Consider the following 18,307-nt stretch of genomic DNA (forward strand, 5'->3'; position numbering starts at 1 on the left):
AAACTAGATCACAGGTACAAAGTTCTGATATCAGAGAAGTATCTGAATCTCACTGCAAAATGCTCTCTAAAAATTTTTAAATGGATGCATTCTAATCAAAATACTTGGAACTATGATGACAAAATATTATTTTGGTTCAGACAGACTATTATCAAATAAAAGAGAAATATTTTGAGATAAAATTTTTCTGAAGGCTCAGGACTACTTGGGGATCTTTCTCTTGATGTCACATTATTCATTATTTTGGTAACCATACACTACTTACATAATTACTATGACTATTAGAAAGGTATCTTTGGCTGAGAGCAGTGCCTCACGCTTGTAATCCCAGCAGTTTGGGAGGCCAAGGCGGGCAGATCACTTGAGGTCAGGAGTTCGAGACCAGCCTGGCCAACATGGTGAAACCCCGTATCTACTAAAAATACAAAAATTAGCCAGGTGTGGAGGCAGGAGAATTGCTTGAACCCAGGAGACAAAGGTTGCAGTGAGCCAAGATCGAGCCACTGCACTCCAGCCTGTGCTGGACTCCATCTCAAAAAAAAAGAAAAAGAAAAAAGAAAGTTATCTTCTATTTCCCACCGTCAGAGAACAGCAGTTATAAATAAAGGGGCAAGGCAAGCATTAATCCTGTGGTAATGAATTGTAGTCAAAGGCATCATTTACACACTCATGGTTTTGAATACACAAACACACATATACATGCAGATAAAAGGATATACACATAGATGTTTGTGTATGCATGGATGAATATACATATATTTCTAGCTCTGTTCACTGAGAAGGGCCTAGGAGCAATGACACCACGGTGGCAATGAGCACACATAGAACTTAGATCTTGGTTTCTAAATATTATTCTCCAGTAAAAGGAACCAGAGCTCCTCCTTGGAAAAGTGATTGATTCCAAGGCTGAAGCAGGAAAAAATACAAGTTGAACCTAGAACATCTATGATGCCAGAAAACAGAAGGTGCTTTCCCCCCACAAAATGAGGGTGGGGGGCATGTCGAAAGGACACAGGCTAAACTAAAGGTCAAAACTGGAACAAATCAGAGCAAGAAAATACTGATAGGATTAGATTATAAAACATAGGTGGGTCACAGTGATTCATGCCTGTTGTAATCCCAACACTTTGGGAGACCAAGGCAGGAGGAATCCTTGAGCCAAGAAGTTCAAAACCAGCCTGGAGTATAACCTGTACTTTCTCTCCTTCAACTGAATTAAAACAAGGCTAAGATATTTTTTAAAATTTACATATGGTAAATCCATGTTTCATTCTTTGAAAAGCAACCTACAATATAAAAAGACTAAGTCACTGAATTAATAGATATAACTAATATTATTTATAATGTTAAACTATATAAAAGAGGCCAGGTGTAGTGGCTCACGCCTGTAATCCCAGCACTTTTGGAAGGCCGAAGAGGGCGGATCTCTTGAGGTCAGGAGTTCAAGACCAGCCTGGCCAACATGGCAAAACCCTATCTCTACTAAAAATACAAAAATTAGTCAGGCTTGGGGGCAGACACCTGTAGTCCCAGCCACTTGGGAGGCTGAGGCAGGAGAATCACTTGAACCCAGGAGGCAGAGGCTGCACTGAGCTGAGATCGGGCCACTGTACTACAGCTTGGGTGACAAGAGTGAAACTCTGTCTCAAATAAACAAGCAAACAAGACAATACCCCACCTTAAAGCAAAAGAAAATACCCCACCTCTCCTCCTACAAAAGAAAAATCAACAGGGTTCAAGACACCCCAAAAGTTTCTACAGATTCAACACGACAATCTTAACCTAACATACTACTGTCTCAAAACTTTTAAGAATCAAAGGAATTGTCTCCAATAAGCCTTTCCCAATGAAAAGCCAAATATAAAGTACTGACATAGAAATCTATACATTCTTAAAGGTAACCCAAAGATTATGCTAACTGCAATATGACAGATACATTACTGTTAAGATTCAAACCCAGGCACAGAGCCAAATCACTCTGAATAGATATTGTGATTAAATGATTACTGAGAGAGGGTTCAGTCATACATCTCATAGATCAATAACCTGTAATAAATCTCACAACATTCCAAATCACTGCTTGTTCTTCTAAGATTTAACATGAGCCAGTCATAAGTCTTCCTAATATTAAGATTCTAGGGCCGATCCTGTCATCAATTTACTTAAAAATAACTGATAGTAGGATGGGCGTGGTGGCTCACACTTGTTAATCCCAGCACTTTGGTAAACTGAGGCAAGTGAATCATGAGGTCAGGAGTTCAAGACCAGCCTGGTCAACATGGTGAAACCCCGTCTCTACTAAAAATACAAAAAAATTAGCTGGGCAGCCTGTAATCCCAGTTACTTAGGAAGCTGAGGCAGGAGAATCGCTTGAACCTCGGAGGCGGAGAATGCAGTAAGCTGAGACTGCGCCACTGCACTCCAGCCCAGACGACAGTGCGAGACTCCGTCTCAAAAAATAGTAATAAAAAATAACTGGCTGGACGTGGTGGCTCACACCTGTAATCCCAGCACTCTGGGAGGCTGAGGCGGGCAGATCACGAGGTCAGGAAATTGAGACCATCCTGGCTAACATGGTGAAACCCTGTCTCTACTAAAAAAATACAAAAAATTAGCCAGGCATGGTGGCGGGTGCCTGTAGTTCCAGCTACGTGGGAGGCTGAGGCAGGAGAATGGCGTGAACCTGGAAGGCAGAGCTTGCAGTGAGCTGAGATCGCACCACTACACTCCAGCCTGGGTGACAGAGCGAGACTCCGTCTCAAAAAAATAAATAAATAAAAATAAAAATAACTGATTGGGCCAGGCACGGTGGCTCACGCCTGTAATTCCAGCACTTTGGGAGGCTGAGGTGGGCAGATCACGAGGTCAGGAGATAGAGACCATCCTGGCTAATGTGGTGAAACTCCGTCTCTACTAAAAACACAAAAAATTAGCCGGGCATGGTGACGGATGCCTGTAGTACCAGCTACTCGGGAGGCTGAGGCAGGAGAATGGTGTGAACCCGGGAGGCAGAGACAGAGCGAGACTCCATCTCAAAAAAAACCCAAAACTGATAGTGCATATGAAACATTGCTTTCAATCATAGCCAGACATTTTTCCAGAATACACAAAGAACAGGCAGATAAGGTAGAACAGAAAAGAAACAGTGCAAACTTTTGTAAAGTCTCACAAAAAGAAACAGCTTTTTGCAGTAAGGGAGGAAAGGCGTAAGGGTGGAAAACCGTTTGGGTACTATGTTCGGCACCTGAGGGACGGGATCATTGTATCCTAAATCTCAGCATCACACAATATACCCAGCTAACAAACCGACGTGTGTACCTCCTGCATCTAAAATGAAAGTTCAAAAAGATAAAAATAAAGAAACAAGCAGCCTGGCCAACATGGTAAAACCTCGTCTTTACTAAAAATACAAAAATTAGCTGGGAGTGGTGGAGGGTGCCTGCAGTCCCAGCTACTCGGGAGGCGGAGGCTGCAGTGAGCTGAGACTGAGCCCCTGCACTCCAGCCTGAGCGACTCTGTCTCAAATAAAAAAAGAAAAAAGAAATAAGGCCGGGCACAGTGGATCACACCTGTAATCCTAACACTTATGGAGGCTGAGGTGGGTGAATTGTTTGAGCCCAGGAGTTTGAGACCAGCCTGGGTAACACAATGAGTCCCTCTTTGCTCTGACACCCAGGCTGGAGTACAGTGGCTCACTGCAGCTCCACCTCCTGGGTTCAAGTAATCTTCCCATCTCAACCTCCCTAGTAGCTCAGACTACAGGCATGCACCACCACACCTGGCTACTTTCTATATTTTTAGTACAGACAGGGTTCGCCATGTTGCCCAAGTTGGTCTCAAGCTGCTGGGCTCAAGTGATCCACCCATCTCAACCCCTCAAAGTGCTGGGATTACAGGCCTGAGCCACCATACCTGGCCAGAAACAGCTTTTTAAACAACTCCACACCTGTAGGTCAAAAACTTAATGAGACCAGCCTGGCCAACATGGTGAAGCCCCATCTCTACTAAAAATTCAAACTCCAGCCTAGGTGACAGAGCAAGACTCCATCTCAAAATAAATAAATAAATAAACAAATGAACTTAACAAGGGCAGGGACCAAATCAGAATACACTGCAGTACTCCAGTTTTCTCCTCTTCTTTCTACATTCTCTGTGTTCTCATCCTATTTCGTAACTTAAGTACTACTTAACACTCTAAAAAATACAAATGTCAAAGCAAGTGTATTACCATTTCTGCAAAGTGGGGACAATATTTGCTTATATGTCCACAAATATTTTTTCCAAGGATATCTAAGAAACAGCTAACAATGTTTGGCTCCAAGGAAAGCTGGATGACAAGGGTACAAGGAGTGGAGAGAGATATTCATTCTATTCCCTATTAACAGTTGAATATTTTGGTTTTCTGTTTGTTTGTTTTAGAGACAGGGTCTCACTCTGTCACTCAGGCTGGAGTGCCGTGGTGCAATCATAGATCACTGCCACTTCCAACCTGGGCATCTGGCCTCAGTTTCCCAATAGTGGGTACTACAGGCATGTGCCACCATGCCTGGCAAATTTTTTTTAAATTATTTTTTGTAGACATGTGGTCTCACCATGTTGCCCAGACTAACATTTTAAATTTTGAGTCACGTGAATATAGTTTTTGTTAAACACATTAGTATACCAATAAATAAATGCTGAGGACTCTCCATATCCATCTTTCTCTCTTCACTAGAAGTTAAGTTCCATGAAGCCAGAGATTTTTAAACTACTATATCCACACATCTGGTTTAAAGCTGGTGCTTGAGAAGCCCTTGTTCAATGAGTTAATCACTCCTCAACCTCTCACTAAGTTCTACACTTATTTCCAATCACCTACTTCTCACCTCCACTTGAACAATGAGATCCAACTTAACATGTCCAACCCAACCCCATCCCATACAACAGCCTGCTTCCCCCCACCCTTCTTCATCTCAGTACACAGCATCATCATTCTCCAGCGGAAGCCAAAAACCCGGGAGTGACCCCTGTCCCACTGCATGCTCATCTAAAACATGACAATTTCAATAAGTATCTTCAACTCCAAAATAAATCTCAAAACCTGTCACTTGTACCTTAACCCTCCACAGCCACTGCTCTTATCACTGGTCTCCTTGCATCTCTCCTCTTCTCCAGTTGAGTCTGATTCTCAATCAGACCTTATCACTCCCAGTTTAGAAGAGTTCCAAAAGCCTTTTAATGTATCATAAGAACAAAAGCCAACATGATCCAGCCCCTGGCTAGGACCCACCTTTAATCTCTATAAGGGTCCACCTTAAGCCAATTTCAGTTTGTTGGATCCAAGTTTGATAGCACCTCAGGGTTTTTCCATTTGCTCCTCCCTAAAACAGGAAAACTTTTCCCTCAGAATTTCAAACTTTACCTCAGGAAGGTCTTTTCCGGTTACAGTATCTGAAGTAATCCCCCAATTACTACCACAACTCCTTACCTTATTTCCCACACAGCACTTATTCTCTGAGATTACTTCTTATTTACCATCTGTCTCTCCATCCCAAGCCAGAATTGACACTCCACGAGGATAGAAATTTAATGGGTCAGCCAGGCACAGTGGCTCACGCCTGTAATCCCAGCACTCTGGGAGGCTGAGGAGGGTGGATCACGAGCTCAAGAGATCAAGACCATCCTGGCCAACAGGTTGAAACCCAGTCTCTACTAAAAATACAAAAATTAGCCGGGCGTGGTGGCATGCACCTGTAGTGCCAGCTACTCAAGAGGCTGAGGCAGGAGAATTGCTTGAACCTGGGAGGTAGAGGTTGCAGTGAGCCGAGATCGTGCCACTGCACTTCAGCCTGGTGACAGAAAGACTCCATCTCAAAAAAAAAATGTAATGTGTCTTGTTTACCCTTGTATCTTTAATGCCTGCAGCACTGCTTGACAAATAAACCAGGTACTTAATAAATATTTGTCAACTGACAGACAACACAAAAACGACTTTAAAGAAGGTCCATAACATTTAATCTAGTGACAAACTGCTGAGGGTAAAAGACATGGATAATCTTCACAATTATAGAACACTTAAAGCCACCAGAAAGGATAGAGAATGGAGAGTATTTCAGATGCAGGAGAACATCCAAATACTCAAAAGGCAATTGAAAAGGAATTTTTCCTACGCTATGTGCATGCACATTGTAGAAATGTTCCCCCAACTCATAAACAGCAACTGAAAAAAACAAGTAATTCAAAACACTGTGGGCTGGGTGCTGTAGCTCAGGCCGGTAATCCCAGCACTTTGGGAGGCCTAAGCAGGGGGATCACCTGAGGTCAGGAGTTCGAGACCAGCCTGGCCAACATGGTGAGACCCCCGTCTCCACTAAAAATACAAAATTAGCCGGGCGTGGTAGCATATGCCAGTAATTCCAGCTACATGGAAGGCTAAGGCAGAAGAATTGCTTGAACCCGGGAGGCGGAGGTTGCAGTGAGCCAAGATGGCACCACTGCACTCCAGCCTGGGCGACAAGAGCAAAACTCCATCTCAAAACAAAAAAACTGTGTACTTCTGTTACCTCACGTGACTCTTTTGTACGCATCTTCCAGATACTGTATATGGGCAAAAGAAGCAAAGTATAGCTAATTTATGTTCATGTGTTTGTCTTGAAAAGGGATGTAAGATTCTAAAGGGTAGGCAACAGTGTTTTGAATGTTTTTAAGCGATTATTATGTAGTCAGTTGTCAATCAGATCAAAGTGATTATTTCCCATACTTTACTACGAAGGTAGGCTTGGGCCAGGTCTAGTTCAAAGACGTTTATGTTGAACAGTCACAATCTATAGCGAATGTTAATATTTTGCATCTTATCTTCAAAATTTAAACGCCCAGGGTACTGGCCTTCAACTGTTAATATTAATCCATGGGGCAAAGATGTGGGCTTAACATTAATAACAGTCTGCAATTCACAGATGTTTTATTTGCATGCACGTAATGGTAGGGAATGGTCCAGACTCCCTAGAGGGTAAGCAAGTGCTAGAAAGCCTGTGAGGATCTTATTTCACCAGACCCTAAGTGTTGAGACAAGAGGTCTAGCTAGCATGCACGTAGGATACTCCTCCCCAAAGCTATCAATCTTTGCAGTCTGCAGAAACAAAAGTGAAAACACTCGTGGTAAGGATGCATGAGATGCCCCCCACACACACACAAACACACAGAGTTGTGTATTCGTGTGAGCACGTAAATATTTAGAAGAGTACACGCACTCTCACCTTCCCTCCTTCGGAGGAAAATGGGGCCGCGGGAGAGGCGGCCAAGATCGGATTGGGGAGGCCCGGGATCCAGTCCAGGGGGTGGCAGGGCTTAGGGGTCAGCGCTCTGGGGAGCCGAGGTCACTTACGGGATACCATCTTACCGGGCCTCCCCGTTTCATCCCTCTCCCCACACCTCGTCGCCCCCAACTCCTCTCCTCCGCCCCAGCCCCGCCACCCATTAACCGGGAAGGGAAGTTTCCCGGCGCCTGCAGCCCGGCTCCCCGACCCTCAGCGGGGTTACCTTCTGCAGAAGCAGGGCAAGGGGCAGGGGACAAGGGGAGGGGGAGGCAGCCCGAAGGAGTGAAAGACGAAGCCCCGGCGAGGAAGGTGGGCGGAGGCGGCGGCGGCGGCTGTCAGCTCGCGTTCCCCTGTTCACAGCGCTGCCATTACTGTGCGCCGAGGCCGCCTCCCCGGCCGGCCGCCGCCACCGGCCCCGGAGACGCGGGGGGTGGGGAGCGAAGCCCGGGGAGCCCGCGCGCCGACACTCACCTGTCTCCGCGAGGAAAGACAGCGAAGTCCAAGGCCGCCACCGCTGCCCGGCGGGACAGGGGCGGTAGGGAGGGGGGAAAGGGGAGAAGGACGGGCCGATCACGGGATTCGTAAAACAATCGTCCTCCTCTGCCTCCGGCTTTCCCCAAAACACACCCTCCGGTCTCCTTCTTCCGCTGCTGCCAAATCCCCCCCCGCCGCCGGAAAGCAATGGTAGAGGCCGCATTACGGCAAGCGCAGGGAGCCAAGCTTTATGTGATTGCGAAAGGCCACGAAAATTAATATTCCAAGTGATTCCTTGCTGGGCTTGCTGTCAATGAGGCAATTGCGGTTCGCTGAGCTGATGGACACAGTACCCACTCACTACCCGTTAGTCCAGGGGCTGATAATAACAATATGTTGGAATGGTGCTTTCAACAGAAGTATGTTTTCCTTGTTTCAGACCTCTGTGAATATCCTAAGACACCACAATCGTCTTGCCACACACTTCCATGGGCTTTGCAAATGATCAAAAATATATTAGTAAAACTACTTCTCCTCTCTGACAAACTCTTTTTCTAGTTAGTTTTTATCTACAGAGAACTTCTTGGACATACATGTATTTTCGATAAGAAACTTCACATCTTTGTCACTAATAGCCCAACTTCACCAAGCCCCAAGCCTATCAGTTTGAAGGGTTTTCCTCCCTTGGAGTTTTAAACGGTAAAGTTGACAAAAATGTAGAATTACTCATCACCTCCTCATATATGCAGGGCCACAGGGGAACAAAAGCCCCTCCGTAGTGCTTTTTTGCCTTTCATATCCTCAAGAGCTCACCATCAGGGTCTTGTTCATTTATACCATTCAGCAAGCTTTTCCCTCCCATCCCTTCCTTCCAAACTGCACCAACCCTTCAAGGCCCATTTAAAACCCTGCCTCCTGACCTGATCAATCCCTACAGTCTTCTGTAGGGACTGTAGGGATCCCTCCTCTTCTAGCTTCTCTTAGTACTTGAAGTCTATACTCTTTATTTCATTAAAGAGTTTTTATACACTAAATTCAATTCAACAATATGTTTCCATTATGTGACCTTTTTTTCCTTCCGTGTTTCCTCCTTTTTAATCTAGTGATTCTCAAAGTGTGGTCCCCAGACCTCTGGAAATCCCTGAGACCTTTACAGAGGTCACAAGGTTAACAACTAGTTTGTTAACAATGCAACATGTCTGGTCCTTTTTTGTTTTTGTTTTTTTGGATAGAGAGTCTTGCTCTGTTACCCAGGCTGGAATGCAGTGGTGGCATGATCTCAGCTCACTGCAACCTCTGCCTCCTGGATTCAAGTGATTCTCCTGTGTCAGCCTCCCAAGTAGCTGGGATTACAGAAGCCCGCCACCACACTCAGCTAATTTTTTGTATTTTGTAGAGACAGGGTTTCACCATGTCACCATGTTGCCCAGGCTGGTCTTGAACTCCTGAGCTCAGGCAATCCACCCACCTCGGCCTCCCAAAGTGCTAGGATTACAGGCCTGAGCCACCGTGCCAGGCCCCCCCCCCCGGTTTTTGTTTTGTTTTGTTTTTGTTTTTGACACAGGGTCTCCCTCTGTCCCTGAGGCTGGAGTGCAGGAGTGCGATGGCCCGATTATACCTCACTGCAGCCTCAAACTCCTGGGCTCAAGCGAGCGCCCCATCTCAGTTTCCCAAGTAGTGGGGACTACAGGCACGTGCGCCACCACACCCAGCTAATTTTTGTATTTTTGGTAGACGTGGGGTCTCACTGTGTTGCCCAGGCTGCTCTGGAACTCCTGAGCTCAAGCGATCTGCCCACCTCAGCCTCCCAAAAGTTCTGGGATTACAGGAGTGAGCCACCACGCCTGGCCTCCTCTGTCTTTTTGACTGAGTTTGTTTTTGTACTGATGGTGCAAAGGAATAGGGACACTATTGATGCCTTAGCAGGGATCAAGACAGTGCCACCAACCTGTCTGGGTGGTCGTTGGATCGCTATATTCACTGCCACACATTCCCAGTTTTTAAGACTATTGATTTAGGAATATCCTGGATGAAGCAGAAGCATTAATTTTATTAAATTTTGGCCCTTGAATACAAGTCTTTCTAACACTCTAGGTGAAGAAATGGTACATACACATACACTTCTGCATGCCAAAGTGGGATGACTGTCTTGAAGACAAGCACTTGTGTGGTTGACTTACAGGCTGAACTACCTGCATTTTTCATGGTGAAACTGCCTTTGCAAAATATGATAGTAAGAGGAATCTGACCTCATTGATTTAATCTTGCTTCTGACCTCCAAGGTGTTCCTGGTCATTCCTGGGCATAGGCCAACTTAATTTGGGGAGGAAGTTAGTTTATGGTTTAACTTGAAAGCTAAGTTCCTCCCTAAAACTACCCTTGCTCTTGCTTAGGGATAAAAAACCACCTTTGGAAGACTAATGAAAAGCAGCAAGAATAGGATTATGGGAGGGGTGTGAACTTTGCTAAAGTGTAGGCATATTTCTATTAATATACTCCCTTACTGCTCAGGGGTCATATGGCCAGAGGTCACAAGATTTGTGACTTCCCCAGTTGCTCCTATAAATAACATCAGTATTATATAACTGAAGATCGCTTTTTGAGATATTTTTCAGACTGACCCCACCTGGACTCGTGACTTGTGACTCATAACTGGTCCCATAGCCCCACCCAGAGGCAGGCTCAGCACTCAAGGACTGTTTTCCACACCCCCATGATTCCATCCCCAACCCATCAACAGAACCCATTCTCTAGCCCCCTGCTCACCAAATTGTCCATAAAAACCCTGACCTCCAACCCAGGGGGAGACTGATTTGAGTGATCACTCCAGTTCTCCTATGTGGCTGGCCTTGGGTCAATTAAACACTTTATCTACTGCAATACCTTGGTGTCAGTGAATTTTGTCTGTGTAGTAGCCAAGAAGAACCCATCTGGTCATTACAATGGAAGGCCATTTTTACTTGAAAGAACAATGGACAGATTTGGTGACTCATGCCTCCCAGCACTTTGGGAGGCTGAGGTGGGCAGATCTCTTGAGTATAGGAATGTGAGACCAGCCTGGAAAATATAGAGAAACCCTATCTCTACAAAAAATACAAAATTTAGCCAGGCATGGTGGTGTGTGCTGGTAGTCACAGCTACTTGGGAGGCTGAAGTGGGAGAATCACTTGAACTCGGGAGGCAGATGTTACAGTGAGCCAAGATCACTCCACACTGCACCCAGCCTGGGTAATAAAGGAAGACTTTCTCTCAAAAAAAAAAAAAAAAAAAAAAAAAGAAAAGAAAAAAAAAGAAAAGAAAAGAAGAAGAAATTACCACTTGTTGAATTTCACTATAGTATTAAAGAAGAATATCCGTAATTATCCAAAAGGACTATTTAATTTTCTTTCAAAGTCCTGAGTTTCTTCATATACTTCAACCATAGAGAACCTAGCTATCTTCTATTAAATCAAATACTTAGAGAGTTGCAAAAATACAAAAGCAATCCTTTTCTTCTGATCAAATTTTTTTTATTTTGGAAAATATGGTCATTTTTCATAAAAGCATGCAATTTATGTCAAAATGTGTTTGGTTTATTGTTTTTAAAATTAATCAACAATTTAAAAAAGTTTCATCCTTTAAATTTCTAATACAGTAGCTATTTGTAGATAGACAGATAGTTTCCTAAGGCCTCCCTAGACACTGAGCAGATGCCAAGATCATGCTTCCTGTACAGCCTGCAGAACCATGAGCCAATTAAACCTCTTCATTTCATCAATTACACAGTCTCAGGTACTTCATTATAATAATACAAGAATGGCCTAATACAATAGATATAAACCACATGAACATAAGCTCTTCGAAGTCCTCAATAAATTTTTTTTTTTTTTTTTTTTTGAGATGGAGTTTCACTCTTGTTGCCCAGGCTGGAGTGCAATGGTGCGATCTCTGCTCACTGCAACCTCCACCTCCCAGGTTCAAGCTATTCTCCTGCCTCAGCCTCCCGAGTAGCTGAGATTACAGGCACGTGCCACCACGCCCAGCTAATTTTGTATTTTTAGTAGAGGCGGGGTTTCACCATGCTGGTCAAGTTGGTCTTGAACTCCTGATCTCAGGTGATCTGCCTGCCTGGGCCTCCCAAAGTGCTGGGATTATAGGCGGGAGCCACTGCACCCAGCCAGAATAATTTTTAAGCATGTAAAGAAACTGAAAAGTTTGAGAACCCTGCTCTAACTCATGAAATTCCTTCACTCTCATCACTTTTCTCTTAATTCTGGTTGGAAATGTGATCGAGCATGAAGGGTGCCAACCATGAATCACTATAACAGCCCCCTTTATTTCTAAATTCCAGAGATTGCCCCCACCTCTTGACAGTTTACCCCAACTCTATAGTAGGAAAATGATATTCTTAAAATAGTTATTAGCATCCAAGCCCTTAATATCAAAGTGAAATTACTTCCTTTTTCCAGGAAAAAAAAAATATTTCTGGGTAACCCTTTAAGTTACCACTTTTAGCATTAGTTGGACCTTACTCCCCAAACAAACCTGAAATCCTAGTTCATCTATGATTGCTTTCCTTGTTTTACTTTATAGCAAATGCTACATTTTACAAAACTGTGTTTTGGCCTTGTATGTTTATTTAATTCCTTTATAATTGTTTCTGACTTCAAAAGTAATGTGCTGGCGGGGCACAATGGCTCACACCTGTACTCCCAGGACTTTGGGAGGCTGAAGCTGGTGGATCACTTGAGGTAAGGATCACTTGAGGTAAGGGAGATCACTTCGAGACCAGCCTAGCCAATATGGTAAAACCTTATCTCTACTATAAAAAAATACAAAAATTAGCTGTGCATAGTGTTGCTATGGGATTTCAGTGTTGCTGAAATCCCAGCTACTCAGGAGACTGTGGTAGGAGAATCACTTGAATTCAGAAGGTGGAGGTTGCAGTGAACCGAGATCGTGCCACTGCACTCCAGCCTGGCAACAGAGCAAGACTTCAACTCAAAAAAAAAAAAAAAAAGAAAGAAAGAAATACATACTTTTTGTAAAAACTACCTCTATTACAGAAATAGAGAATCATGTTTGGGTTGATGTACATAACTCACAATTTATTTATATGAATATGATCAAATATATTTTTATACATATCAGAACATATAATATTTATGCTATTTTGTAGTCAGCTATTTCTACTTCTCTGCTTTTGACCTTTATGAAAATGCAAATAATTATTTTGTGTGTGTGTGTGTGTGTGTGTGTGTGTGTGTGTGTGTGTATATATGTTTTTGAGACAGTGTCCCTCTGTTACCCAGGCTGGAGTGCAGTGGCATGATCTTGGCTCACTGCAACCTCCGCCTCCCCAGTTCAAACCATTCTCATGCCTCAGACTCCTGAGTAGCTGGAACTACAGGCATGCGCCAATACACCCAGCGATATTTTTTGTATTTTTAGTAGAGACAAGGTTTCACCATGTTGGCCAGGCTGGTATTGAACTCCTGACCTCAAGTGAGACACCCGCCTCAGCCTCCCAAAGAGTTAAGGTTACAGGTGTGGGCCGGGCGCGGTGGCTCAAGCCTGTAATCCTAGCACTTTGGGAGGCCGAGACGGGCGGATCACGAGGTCAGGAGATGGAGACCATCCTGGCTAACACAGTGAAACCCCGTCTCTACTAAAAAATACAAAAAAAAACTAGCCAGGCGAGGTGGCGGGCGCCTGTAGTCCCAGCTACTCGGGAGGCTGAGGCAGGAGAATGGCGTAAACCCGGGAGGCGGAGCTTGCAGTGAGCCGAGATCCGGCCACTGCGCTCCAGCCTGGGCGACAGAGCAAGACTCTGTCTCAAAAAAAAAAAAAAAAAAAAAAAGATTACAGGTGTGACCCACCAAGCCCGGCCAGTTATGTCATATATTAAACATTTTTCTACCTTTTATTTTGGGGAACTAAAGAAATAGATACTGTACAACAGTTTTAATGTTTGGAGTGGCTCATTAAGGGTCTATTTTGAGGTTGGGCGTGATGGCTTAGCCTGTAATCCTAGCACTTTGGGAGTCCGAGGTGGGTGGACTGCTTGAGGCCAGGAGCTTGAGACCAGCCTGGCCAATATGGTGAGACCCTATATCTACTAAAAATACAAAAATAAGCCCGGGTTGGTGGTGCGGGTGCCTGTAATCCCAGCTACTCAGGAGGCTGAGGCAGTAGAATCACTTGAACTTGGGAGGCAGAGGTTTCAGTGAGTTGAGATTGCGCCACTCCAGCATGGGCAATAGAGCAAGGCTCTGTCTCAAAAAAGAAAGAAAGAAAAAAAAAAACCCAGCTATTTCAAGCTTACAAAAGTGCGAGTCTCTTTACAGAAGTGGCTAACGTGATAGCCGGGTACAGTGGCTCATGCCTGTAATCCCAGCACTTTGGAAGGTGGGGATAGAAGGGTCACTTGAGGCCAGGAGTTCAAGACCAGCCTGGGAAACAGAGCAAAACCCTGTCTCTATGAAAAATAAATACAACAAAATATCAGTTGGGTATGGTGGTGCATGCTGGTAGTCCCAGCTACTCTGGAGGATCACTTGAGCCCTGGAGGTCGTGTTTGCAGTGAGCTGTGATTATGCTACTGCACTACAGACTGGGTGACAGGGCCAGACCCTATCTTTAAACAAACAAATAAACAAAACTGTATAGGTTAAGAAAGTAAGGAAGTACTAAAAAACAAAACAAAACAAAATCTGCTTCCATAAGAGTATTTCAAAGGGGCACAGGAGCCAACTGAGAGACAGATGTTGTTGTTTGCTGAAACTAAAGTGTTCGTGTTAGGTTTTTAGTAGTAGAAAGATGTAGCTTCAGGTCCCCCCCGCCGTCTTTTTTTTTTTTTTTTTTTTTTTTTTTGAGATGGAGTTTCACTCTGTTGCCCAGGCTGGAGTGCAGTGGTGCAATCTCAGCTCACTGCAAACTCTGCCTCCTGGGTTCAAGTGATTCTCCTGCTTCAGCTTCCCAAGTACCTGGGATTACAGGCACCTTCCACCATACTTGGCTGATTTTTGTATTTTTAGTAGAGATGGGGTTTCACCATGTTGGCCAGGCTGGTCTCGAACTCCTGTCTTCAAATGACCCATCCACCTCAACCTCCCAAAGTGCTAGGATTACAGGCATGAGCCACCGTGCCCAGCCTCATGTCCCTTTTCTTCAAAGGTTCACCTTATCTTATGTAAAATGTAGATTTACTGAGCACTAACTAAAGTGTCACAAGTATGCAACTATTTGCCTCACTGCCGCCCCCTTGATTTAAGAAAAATGTATAAATACTGAACTTCCTGCGAACCTCTTTGGAAAAAGCAGCCAGATGCATCTGTGCCTTGGATATTTCCTAGTTGTACCCTTAAGCTCGCTCAGCATACCTCAAGGAGGGAGGACTGCTTGAGGCCAGAAGTGCAAGACCAGCCTGGGGAGGCTGACGTGGAAGGATTGCTTGAGTTCAGGAGACTGAAGTTGCAATGAACTGTGATCATGCCATTGCCCTCCAGCTTGGGCAACAGAGCAAGACCCCCTGTCTCAAAAAAAAACAAAAAACAAAAACAAACAAAAAAAAAGAACTTATAGTACCCCTCAGCCAGGTGATCAAGCTCAGTATTAACAATGTACCCTTGGCATGATGTGATGAGAATGGCACTTTACCTCTGTGATCATCCTCCCCAAACCTCTAAACCCAGTCTATCATGAAAAGAATATTAGACAAATTCCAGCTGGGCACAGTGGCTCACGCCTGCAATTGACACTTTGGGAGTCCCTAGTAGGTGGATCACTTGAGGTCAGGAGTTTGAGACTAGCCTGGGCAATACAGCAAGACCCCATCTCTACTAAAAATAAAAAACTTAGCTGGGCTTGGTGGTACACGCCTGTAGTCCCAGCTACTGGGGAGGCTGAGACATGAGAATCACTTGAGCCCGGGAGGCAGAGGTTGCAGTGAGCTGCAATTATGCCACTGCACTCCAGCCTGGGTGACACAGCAAGACTCTGACTCAAAAAAAATAATAAATTAAATTAAATTAATAAATAAATAAAAGAGAAAAAGTACGAGGTCTCTAAGCAGAAAAGCTCAGAACTCATATCATATTCTGTGGGTGATGGTGGTACTAGATGAACAGGTTATATCTTTGCCTCTCCGAGACAATTCTGGTTGAAAGCTATTTAAAAAGGAAATATAAAAAGTATTCTTTTTTAATAAAAAGAAATTACCAGTGGATCCTTTATATTTCTTTGCAGTCACTTTTAGACAGGTAATTTAATAAGATAAAAGCTGCACTGAAAAAGAACTCATTTGGAGGAAAAACCCACTATTTGAGATAGATAGCTCACTATTTGAGATAGATGATGCATTTATGATTTCTCAAAATTGGGAATACAGAGTAAATCTCGGTAATGGATTGCAAGGACTTATACATGATATGTGAAAGAAGGGGAGATGACATTTTTCTGAACTGTTACATCATATTAAAAATACCGCACGCACGGTGGCTTACACCTGTAATTGCAGCACTTTAGGAGGCCAAAGCAAGAGGATTGCTTGAGGTCAGGAGTTCAAGACAAGACGTATTTCTACCAAGAAAAAAAAAATGTGTGTTACCAAGAGCAAAATATGAATTGTGACCCACCCAGATAAGGATGATGACAAAGAAGATGGAATAACTTGTAACTTAATAAAAATAAGCAGGCGGGGCACAGTGGCTCATGCCTGTAATCCCAGCACTTTGGGAGGCCGAGGCAGGTGAATCACCTGAGGTCAGGAGTTTGAGACCAACCTGGCCAACATGGCAAAACCTCGTCTCTACTAAAAATACAAAAAATTAGCTGGGCATGGTGGTGGGCGCCTGTAATCCCAGTTACTTGGGAGGCTGACGCAGGAGAATTGCTTGAACCCAGGAGGCAGAGGTTGTAGTGAACTGAGATTGCATCATTGCACTCCAGCCTGGGCAACAAAGCAAGACTCTGTCTCTAAATAAATAAATAAATAAAATAAGAAATATAGGCCATCTCATTTGAGAAGATAGGAACAAAGAAAGCAGAACAAGTCAAATGTGGCAAGTCTGGAGGGAAGCTAATTCACAGAAATAACAAATGAACTAAAAGACGTAGTTCCTGGGCTAAGGAAGGTGGTTGATCAATAATATTAACCTGGGCCGGGTGCGGTGGCTCACATCTGTAATCCCAGCACTTTGGGAGGCCGAGGCAGGTGGATCACGAGGTCAGGGGATCCAGACCATCCTGGCTAACATGGTGAAAACCTGTTCTACTAAAATACAAAAAATTAGCTGGGTAAGGTGGTGCACGCCTATAGTCTCAGCTACTCGGGAGACTGAGGCAGGGGAATCACTTGAACCCGGGAGGCAGAGATTGCAGTGAGCCGAGATAGCATGACTACACTCCAGCCTGGCAACAGAGCGAGACTCCATCTATAAATAAATAAATAACTTGTACCAAGTGGGTCCTGAGTACTGGGTATGCTCAACATCAATGTTAGAAGTAGAAACTACCCAAGATTATACAACCAGATTTCTAAAATAGCACACTTAGGCTTAGCAAGGCTGAGGCAGGCGGATCACCTGAGGTCACAAATTCAAGACTAGCTTAGCCAACATGGTGAAAGCCCATCTACTAAAAATACAAAAAAAAAACCACAAAACAACAACAACATTAGCTGTGTGTGGTGTGCACACCTGTGATCCCAGCTGCTTGGGAGGCTGAGACATCAGAATTGCTTGAACCTGAGAGGCAGAGGTTGCAGCCTGGGCGACAGAGCAAGTCTCCACCTAAAATAAAATAAAAAAATAAAATAGCACACTTAGGTATGGATGGCAAGGTTAAGAATCTTAGCTAAGTGTCAATGCCTTTTCCAATAAATAAAATATGTATTAAGCCAAAATAAAAAAATTAAAAAGTGGACTTTTATTAACCTTATGGTTTACTTGTCTAGATCTCTGTGGGCAAGTGAATAAAACTAATATACTAAAAATTGTACAGTGGGGTTTTTGTTTTCATTTTTTTTTTTTCTAAAGACAGGGTCTTGCTGTGTTGCCCAGGTTGGTCTAAAACTCCTGGTCTCAAGTACTCCTCCTGTCTCGGCCTCCCAAAGTGCTGGAATTATAGGCATGAGCTGCTGTGCCTGGTCTTGCACAGTCGTTTAATATTTAATAAACATTCTATAAAATAAAATATTCTGGTATAACACCAACCTAAAAAAAGGTTAGCAACATCTTGCTTCCAAAAAAACATCATTTGCTATTAGAAAAGAAAACAAAGAAAAAAAAATTCACAATATGAACTCTCAGATCAGAGTATGCACCAAACACTCCACTAGGAATAAAAAAGGATAAATTTGCTGGGCCTTTTGTAACCTGCATTACACGTAACAAGTTACTTGAAGCCTACATCCTCATCACAGTTCCCTTATTAGAAAAGATGGGAGGCATGGCCCCTATTGCACTCTTATACTTTATTTTCTGTTTTTATTTTTATTTTTAAATGACCCAGGCCAGGCGTGGTGGCTCATGCCTGTAATTCCAGCACTTTGGGAGGCC

At 43.8% G+C, this 18,307-nt stretch overlaps 1 protein-coding gene across 4 annotated transcripts in view; it reads right to left on the reverse strand.

Annotated features, from left to right (window-relative positions):
- The window catches only part of CUL2 (cullin 2), an 85,845-nt gene extending 77,890 nt beyond the window's left edge, over positions 1 to 7,955 (reverse strand). The window contains exons 1-2 of one of the 4 annotated variants that reach the window (XM_077945018.1): positions 7,519 to 7,670; positions 5,270 to 5,360 (exon numbers count right to left, since the gene is read on the reverse strand). The gene's annotated coding sequence lies outside the window, so the exon portion shown is untranslated. 4 annotated transcript variants of the gene reach the window in all.
- Between the last annotated feature and the right edge of the window lie 10,352 nt (positions 7,956 to 18,307).

This window comes from Macaca mulatta, chromosome 9, assembly GCF_049350105.2.
Source record: "Macaca mulatta isolate MMU2019108-1 chromosome 9, T2T-MMU8v2.0, whole genome shotgun sequence".
NCBI lineage: Eukaryota > Metazoa > Chordata > Mammalia > Primates > Cercopithecidae > Macaca > Macaca mulatta.